This window comes from Neltuma alba, unplaced genomic scaffold (assembly GCF_004799145.2).
Source record: "Neltuma alba isolate B1F8T4 unplaced genomic scaffold, ASM479914v2 tig00012000_pilon, whole genome shotgun sequence".
In the NCBI taxonomy this organism is placed as follows: Eukaryota; Viridiplantae; Streptophyta; class Magnoliopsida; order Fabales; family Fabaceae; genus Neltuma; species Neltuma alba.
In genome coordinates this window covers 361,564-370,947 of record NW_021636573.1, presented here as the reverse complement: position 1 = coordinate 370,947, position 9,384 = coordinate 361,564, and positions in this window count along the sequence as shown.

The following is a 9,384-nucleotide window of genomic DNA, read 5'->3' as shown; positions in this document are numbered from 1 at the left end:
ACCCCACCGAATCCCATTGGCTTTGAAAACACAAAGGGTTGAGGCCGTCGGGGCTAGGTGCTTTAAGGGGGCCCATATCAAATAGAGTTCGTTTAATCTCCTGTGTCGTAACTCTACTATCTAGCCATTATTTCACTTTTGGCTTAATATTTGGGTGGGAGACCTCATACAGAATTCTGTTTTGAGTTGGCATTTAGTAGTGGCCTCTCCCACACCTGATATGTTATGATGGATTACAAGTATTTGTTGCAATTTTGTATTCACCTTTTTTTCAATTAAGGTCATGACCTCTCTTTTTTTTTAGGGAAAAAAACGTAAAATCTGTGAGATGGTTATATATCTTTAAAATGTAAGGAGTCTCAAATTTCTCTCTCTGAAAACGTTCACTTATAAATTAAAATGGATGTTCTGCATCTTCCAAGAATTGTGTGTGTGTGTGCACTCCCCTTGCTTCTATTTCTAGGACAATTCTAACTATGTTACACATCTCAAGGAAAGTTGATTATATTTTTAACCTACTCAAAATACTAGTAATTTCGAGTGTATTTTTTATTTATTGCTTTACCATCAAAACTTACAATAATTTTTTTATTAGAGAGGTATGTTCAAGATATCGTTAGATATTAAATACGAATACTTTTCTTAATAGAGATTCAAACTTTAATTCACTATGTTGTGAGGAGTTAGTTATATTTACTAGACCCAAGCGCTATTGATTAAAACTTATAATAAGTTCTTCGTAACATATTTCTTTTTTTCCATGCATTGTAGATCCTTGTTAGTTTAAGATTAGTGGCGTCAATTTGGCGAAATTCTAGGAGAGTTTCAACCACCGAGAACACCAATATATAATTTATAATTATATTAAAAAAACAAGAAGGACATAACTTATGTTATTTAGAAGTCTTTTAAACTTTTCTGGATCCATTAACCAAGTTTCATTCGTTAAAAGCAATACGAGTTCACAAGATCTCCCTTGTCAAATCAATAGATATAACTTACCAACGATATAGAGTTTAAGATTGGATCATGACTCCCTATCTTAGAGGACAAGTTTAGGAGGTGTTCTATCGCACATTCCAATTCACTTAATATATAATTACATACACAAATATGCTCGAAAAGTTTCAAAGAATGCACACAAGTATGCTTGAAAAATTCTAAGCCATCCATGAATGCCAAAGAATTTCTAACATATTAAAGTTTCAAAGTGCATATCAAATACAACATTTCAACTCAAACATGTAATTCAAAACTTGACAATGTTCTTTCAAAGCCGTCCACGGGCAATAACAATCTCAAAACAATTTAGTCAATATCAAATTATCTAAAACATAGAATTTACAAGTACATGAAAGAATAACTAATGTTACATTTACTCTAACCTTACAAGCAATTGAATACTCGAATGATTGTGGGCCAAACACCACCAACTAGAGTTAATTCATACAATTGCAAAACTCAGTTGATTGAAATCAACCCTTAAACTTCCAACTTTCGAAAACTAGCATCTGAAGTCAATTTCTCATCATTCAAGTTAAATTCCATCAATCCTCGCCTCAACTATTCCATTGAAAAAACTCAAATTACCACCCTATTCCCAAAATTTATCAAAAACCCAATTACTTAATCAAGATATAATCTCAAACATACCCATTATCAAATTTCAACCTTAAATATCAAAACTAAAGCGATTAAATCTGAATTCGAATCCTAATAAACTAAACTAAACCATAAATTGCATTTTAAGTGATAGGAATATCATTACCCACATCAACCCCTCAAATACTTACTTCAAGCATCTAAAATAATGAATTAGAGCACCAATCAACTCAAACTATTGCAACGCCAACTAAATCTACAACATTCTAATTCAACTCGTGGAAGTAGTTAAGAGTAGTAAAATTTTGAAATTCCTCAAACACCTCCAAAACATTAACCCATGCATCATCAAAAACCCTCTTTCAATCCGTGAAAACTCAAGATTAAAGGGTAGTGTAGGAAGCTTACCTAAGTGTTTTGGAGTCGCAAAACACTTCCCAATCCTAAAAGACAATAGAACCATAAAAACAGGTTGAGCCCATTTGGGTTCAAAAATTACGAAAGTCAGGTTTAAAATTTTATTCTTCAAATTGAAAATAGACTTTAAAGAGTCGGCCTGTTTATACCCTTTTATTTTTTTGTTTTCTTAAAAATTTTCATATGACTAATATCATTTACATTGTTAATAATATTGCAAATATTTAGTAGTTATTATCTTTTTAAAATTGAATTTCATAAAATGGTTTGGTTTATTTGATTTTAGACAATGATTTGTTGAAATAAACTTTAAAAAAATAGAATAATTTGGATTTTAGATAATGATTTGATTCATATCATACGTGTCAATATTTTTTAATTATGTGTGTGTGTGTGTATATATATATGATAAGAGAGTATTTTTGTATTTATATAACTTGTGATTGTGATTCTATAATTTAAATTAAAAATTTATGAGTTTTAATAGTAATGTATCTCAAACAAAAGTAAAATGATAACCAAGCTATGAAACTTGGAAGTGAAGTACATTTGAAGAAGAAAACCTTAATATTTTTTCCATTAAAGAAGAACGGACTCATGGTGAAGTTCAATCAAATATTGTTGACGTTGAAAATAGTAATGAAAATTATGATAATGCTACTATTGTTTAGCGTTTAGTTTGTGCTTTGTATGATTTATTTAATTCTGAACGATACTTTACCAAGGTTTAGCCAATGGCTAGATTTGGTTTAGTTTTGAAATTTTGGACAGCAATTTAATATTTTCTTTTACTAATATTAATGGCTTGAAATATGAATTTTTTTTTAAGTTCACTATTTTACTTTTATTTATAACAAAATTTTCCTGAATATAGCAAGGCCATCGGTGATTCTCCGGCGACTACGTCGACGGAGGCTTTTGGTGCTTGGAATCTGGTCCAACGAAGAAGACGAAGTAATTTTGGAAACTCCATGCGTGGGGGTGCAAAGAATCCAAGTGCAGAGAGAGTCTCGCAAGTAGATAAGGAAAGAAAATCTAACCGTGATCCTTCTGGTATTAATGGAGATGCAGCTAAATCTGAGCTTTGAATAAAAAATTACTGTTGCATAAATCTGCTTTTGCCAAAAATAAAGGAAAGGAGTTGACTAAAAGTCGCATATGGGTCCCAGTAACCCAATCCCACCAAGCTAGAACTTGGAAAATATTTCAAAAGATAATGATGGGAAGACCAGGTTAATTCCAACATGGGCTGGTCCTTCTTTTTCAAAACCTTGTGGGCCCATTAATAACTTTTTGGATTCTCCAAATGCATTTCAAGTCCTAGCTAATGAAGCGCCTTGTGAGCCCATGGACGAGGAAAACAAGATTAATAACAACATCTCCACAAAGGCTGGAACTAATGCTGAAGTGGGTCCTGCTACTGGAGCTAGTTCGGATGATTCTTCCTTAAATAACTCTTCTTCTCTTCAGGGGTCTATAAGCAAAGAATCCCCTCAACCAAGTGACCAATGAATTGCCTCTTTTGGAATTGCAGGGCTACAGGGTCCCAAGCTCTTCCTGGACTTATAAAAGACCTTTGTAAACGGTATTCTTTTGACTTTATTGCATTATTTGAAACAAAGGCCAGCGGAGATCAAGCTCAGAAAAGATGCAGAAGTTTGGGTTTCGAACATTCTTACACTATTGATGCCAATGGTTATAAAGGTGGTATATGGATAGCATGGAACGAAGTTGGGATTAAAGTCAATGTCATTAGTAACTCGGAGCAATTTATCCATGTGGAGGTTGTGAAAGGAAGAGAAAAATGTTTCATTACTACCGTTTATGCGAGCCCCAATCCGAACCATCGTAGGAATTTATGGGCTAGCCTTGAGAATATTCGCCCGGATGATTCTTGGCCGTGGGTTATCGGAGGAGATTTTAATGCAACTCTCTTTTATCATGAACGGTGATCAACGGCTCAGCATACCACATCTGTGGATAAATCCTTCCTTTCTTCGGTGGAAATTATGAACCTTCATGATTTGGGTTGCACCGGCCCTTTCTTCACATGGAAAAGAGAAGGATGTGAGAGTCATATAGACCGTGCTCTAGTAAACAACAGATTTATGGAGGTTTTCAATGATGCGTTTGTGACACATTTGCCTTGTTTCAAATCAGATCACCGACCGGTTCTTCTTTATATGACGCCGGTGCATGTTCGAACAAGTAAAGATCGTCCTTTTCGATTTGTCGCTTCTTGGGTACTTCATGATGACTTCCCAAGACTTGTTAAAGAAGTGTGGGATACAAATGCAAGCTGGCAAGCTAATGTACAGACTTTTATGGAGGATGTTAATAAATGGTGTTTTAATGTGTATGGTCATCTTGGCAAAAAAAAGAATCAAATTATAGGACGCTTAGATGGGATTGACAAGAGCTTGAAAAAATTTGGCTCCTCTTCTGATCTTGAAACACTTCAACACAAATTATGGCTGGACTTAGAGGACATCCTCATTCAAGAAAATCTTCTTTGGGCTCAAAAGGCAAAGGTTTCTTGGTTCTCCTTGGGTGACAAGAATACAAAATATTTTCACGAGCGAGCTAACGAGAGGAAAAAAAGGAATAGGATTGAGACTATTCAAAATGACATTGGCGAATGGATTGAGGATCCTGAGGAAATTAAAAATTTGGCTACTGAATTTTTTATGAACTTATTTAAGGATGACAGTCAAAGCCCGTCCTCCATTACTTATCGCTTGACCTATCCGTCTCCTGACCCATCTATGATTTCTAATATGGCTACGGATATTGCTATTGAGGAAATTAAATTTGCTATTTTTGATATGGGGGCTCTCAAGTCTCATGGTCCTGATGGTCTCAACGCTCTATTCTTTCAACATCAATGGAATATCCTGGAGCCTTCTGTTACAAAAGTTGTGAAGCAGTGTTTTGCAGATCCTACAAAATTAGGGAGCTAAATCATACTTTTATTGTCCTCATCCCGAAAAGGGAGTTCCCTGAAACTATTAAAGACTTTCGTCCTATTAGTCTATGTAATGTTATTTATAAAATTATCATAAAAATTATTGCTAATCACTTAAAATGCTGTCTGCCACAGGTAATCTCTCCAAATCAGTGTAGCTTTGTCCCAGGATGAAATAGTGCTGATAACATTATTGTGGCACAAGAAGTGATACACTCAATGCGCAATATGCAAGGAAAAAAGGGCTTTATGGCAATAAAAATTGATCTCGAAAAAGCCTATGATAGAACCCGTTGGGAGTTTGTCATCAAATGCCTTCAGGAGATAGGGATTCCTTCTACCTTACAGGATGTGATTCAAGCTTGTATTTCCTCGCCCTTAATGCAAATCCTCTGGGAAGGTAGTCGAGCAAAAGAATTCTCTCCTTCACGTGGCTTGAGACAAGGAGACCCGATGTCCCTATATCTATTTGTGATTTGTATGGAGAAGCTTGCCCACATTATTCAAGACGAAGTACTTTCTAAAAGATGGAGACCTATAAAATTAGGTAAGAATGGCCCTCCTATTTCCCATTTATTTTTCACTGATGATTTAATGTTATTTGCAGAAGCTACTATGGACCAAGTTGAAGTTGTTAAAAAATGCTTGGAAGCATTCTGCTCAGCATCTGGACAACGAGTAAATGCTAGCAAAACCAAGGTCTACTTCTCATCAAATATCAACCACACGAGAACGTCACAAATGAGGGAGGCTCTTGGCTTCTCAAGTACTACCAACTTGGGAAAGTACTTAGGTGTTCCTTTGCACCATGATAGAGTTAACTCAGACACATACCAAAGGTACGAAACAGACTAAACAATTGGCATGTGTCTAGAACTTCTCTCGCAGGATGTGACACGCTAATTAAATCAGTCATCTCTGCTATTCCGTCCTATACAATGCAAACGGTGAATTTGCCCATTCCTATATGTGAAAAAATAGAGAAATACTCCCGGGATTTCTTATGGGGTTCCTCTGATGAGAAAAGACGTATGCACCTCATCTCTTGGGATAAAGTTTGCAGAGATAAACGCCTTGGCGGGCTTGGTATGAGGCATATTCGTCAACAAAATAAAGCGTTCATGATGAAACTTGGTTGGGGCCTAGTGAATGACTGTAACTCTCTCTGGGCTAAAGTTATTAGAGAGAAGTATGGTTGTGGCAATGACCTTATGCTCCAAATTAATATTAAGAAGCCTGGTTCCAATACTTGGAGTGGCATTAAACAGGTTTGGAATAAAGTGAAAGACAGTATCCAAGTGATTACTGATCGCCATGGATTTGAGCAAGCTTGCTGGAAATGGGAGAAAGGTGGTGTGTTCTCTGTTAGATCCGCATACAAGAGCCTCAATGCAACTGATCTTAGTCCTGTTGGGATTTGGAAAGAAGTTTGGAAGCTTAGAATTCCCCAAAGATGCAAAACTTTTGCTTGGTTGATGCTTCATGAACGGCTTATCACTAATGAAGAAAAATATAGGCGACATCTTCATCAAAACGGTGTGTGTGCTCGTTGTAATGACATGCTTGAAAGTATTCTTCACGCCGTTAGAGACTGTCCAACAAGTAAAATGCTTTGGGAGGCAATTATTGACCCAAAACATAAGCAAGGCTTCTTTGCAGCTCCTTTACATGAGTGGTTTCATTTTAATATGAGATCTAATTTGAAGGGAGAGTATGGGTATTGGAAGGGGCTCTTTATTGTTATATGCTAGCTCATATGGTGAAATAGGAACGATCTTGTTCATGAGAAAGGCACCGGTGAAATGAACAGTATTCTTAACCATGCTACTGCTATTTTGAATTGCATGGCCAATGCTTCTCACAAACTAAATGGCGTTAACTTGGAGAAGAATAGGGTGGCTTTGCATGTATCTTCTAATCCGGATATGGAAGGCAGAATTTATATCAATGTCGACAGTGCTTTTTCGCACAAGAATACTGCTGCAGCAAGTGGAGGAGTTCTGCTGGATAAAAACAGAAATATTATTGAAGGCTTCTCTTCTCGTTTGAACACAGGAGATGCCCTTTCTACCGAATTATGGGGCTGTCTTTTTGGTCTGAAACGTGCTTGGGATAATGGATTCAGAGATGTGATTCTAAGATTAGATTCTTATGATGCCATCCAACTGTTGAAGGTAGCTACTCTTGAGATGCATGAGGATTGGACTCTTATAGAAGAGGTGAAGATGATGCTGTCATGGGATTGGAAAGTTGAATGTCAGCTGATTGCTAGAGATGACAATTTAGTGGCAGATGCTTTAGCCAAAAAAGCTCTCAATGATAACCCGGGTTTCCTGATCCTAGGCCCTGATAGTGTTCTTGCTTTGTTAGCCTCTGAAGGCATAGGATAGTCTTTGGTCTTTCGTTATTTTATTGCTTTCCTTTGTATAAAAAAAATAACAAAATGTATTTAAAAAAATAAATAGGCCTAAAAGTCTATGGGCTAGCCCGAGCCCACCACCATAAATGTGGGCCTTTGTAAAATCAGTACTTTTTGGAGGTGTGTCTAAACAGGTTGGCCCATTTTCTCAATACTAAAAAAAATAGGAAAAATTACGTACAGGTCCCAAGTAACAAAAATTATTACTAAAAGGTCTCGTAAAATCCTCAAACAACTAGGAAGTCCTAAGGGACCTGAGGGTTAGAGATTCAAAATGCCCAATTACTATTTTGCCCTTAATCACTTGAAACAAAAATTGAATCAGACAATGTAGGCTCGGCTTATTAGCACAACACTCTCAGTGACTTTAACTCTAGCTCGTTGCCATCACTAGGCTCCTTGTGGTCGTTGTGGTCCCTATTCCCCATCGCACCTAGCTCTCACTGGTGTGAGATAAGCTAATAGGTTTATATATCACAATTTTCTCTACCAATGTGAAAGACAACATCAACGGCATATATTAACAACCCAATAGGAAGTTGCTGACAAGTTAGGCAGTGTTTGATGACAACTGACCTTAGAGGATAACATAACCTCCATATAAGATCAAATTATAACTAAATACCACCATGTAAAATTTTAACGTTAAAATGGAAAGCTGTTAAATAAGCCATTAACAACTTTAACTAAACCCAATAGGATTATAGTAGAATTTTGTTGCAGACAGCCATTAACAACCTCAACAATGTGTATTAACAATCCAATGGAAATCTGTTGACAATAGGCAGTATTTGTTGACAACTGACTTTATAAGATAACATAACCTCCACATAAGATCAAATTGTAACCAAATAGTATCATATAACAACTTAACATTGAAATGGATGGGAAGTTGTTGAAAGCCATTAACAACTTTAACTAAACCTAATAGAATTATAGCATAATTTTGTTGCAACCAGCCATTAATAACTTCAACAGCATGTATTAACAACCCAATGGGAATCTGTTGACAAGGCAGTCTTTGCTGACAACTGACTTTATAAGATAACATAACCTCCACATATGATCAAATTATAACCAAATAGTATCATATAACAACTTTAATGCTAAAATTATGTGTGAAGAAAGCATGCAACACTGAAAGTAGATGAAATGATGGCTTTATATTAGTAACTTAATTCAGATAGTTGCTAACAACCTTCATGGCATGTGATAATAAGTACATAGAAACCTATTGACAAGTATAGAAAAATAGAAAAATGACATTACATCATATTACTTCTAAATTCCATTTACCACTTCATATTTATATCCTATTAGGTTTAGTTAACATTGTTGATGGCTTTCAACAGCTTCCTATTTTAGTATTAAAATTGTTATATAATACTACTTGGTTATAATTTGATTTTATGTGGAGGTTATATTATCTTATAAAGTCAATTGTCAGCGAACACTACCTAACTTGTTAATAGATTCCTATTGGGTTGCTAATACACGCTGTTAAGGTTGTTAATGGTTGTTTGCAACAAAATTCTGCTATAATCCTATTATGTTTAGTTAAAGTTGTTAATAGCTTTCAACAACTTCCCATTTCATCGTTAAAATTGTTATATGATACTATTTGGTTACAATTTGATTTTAAGGGGAGGTTATATTATCATATAAAGTCAGTTGTCAACGGACACTGCCTAACTTGTCAATAGATTCTCATTGGATTGTTAATACACACCGTTGAGGTTGTGAATCGGTGTTTGCAACAAAATTCTACTATAATTCTGTTGGGTTTAGTTAAAGTTGTTAATGGCTTTCAACATCTTCCCATTTTAGCATTAAAGTTGTTATATGATAGTATTTAGTTATAATTTGATCTTATGTAGAAGTTATGTTATCCTCTACGGTTGGTTGTCAGCAAACACTGCCTAACTTGTCAATAGCTTTCTACTGGGTTGTTAATACATGCCGTTGATGTTGTCTTTCATAT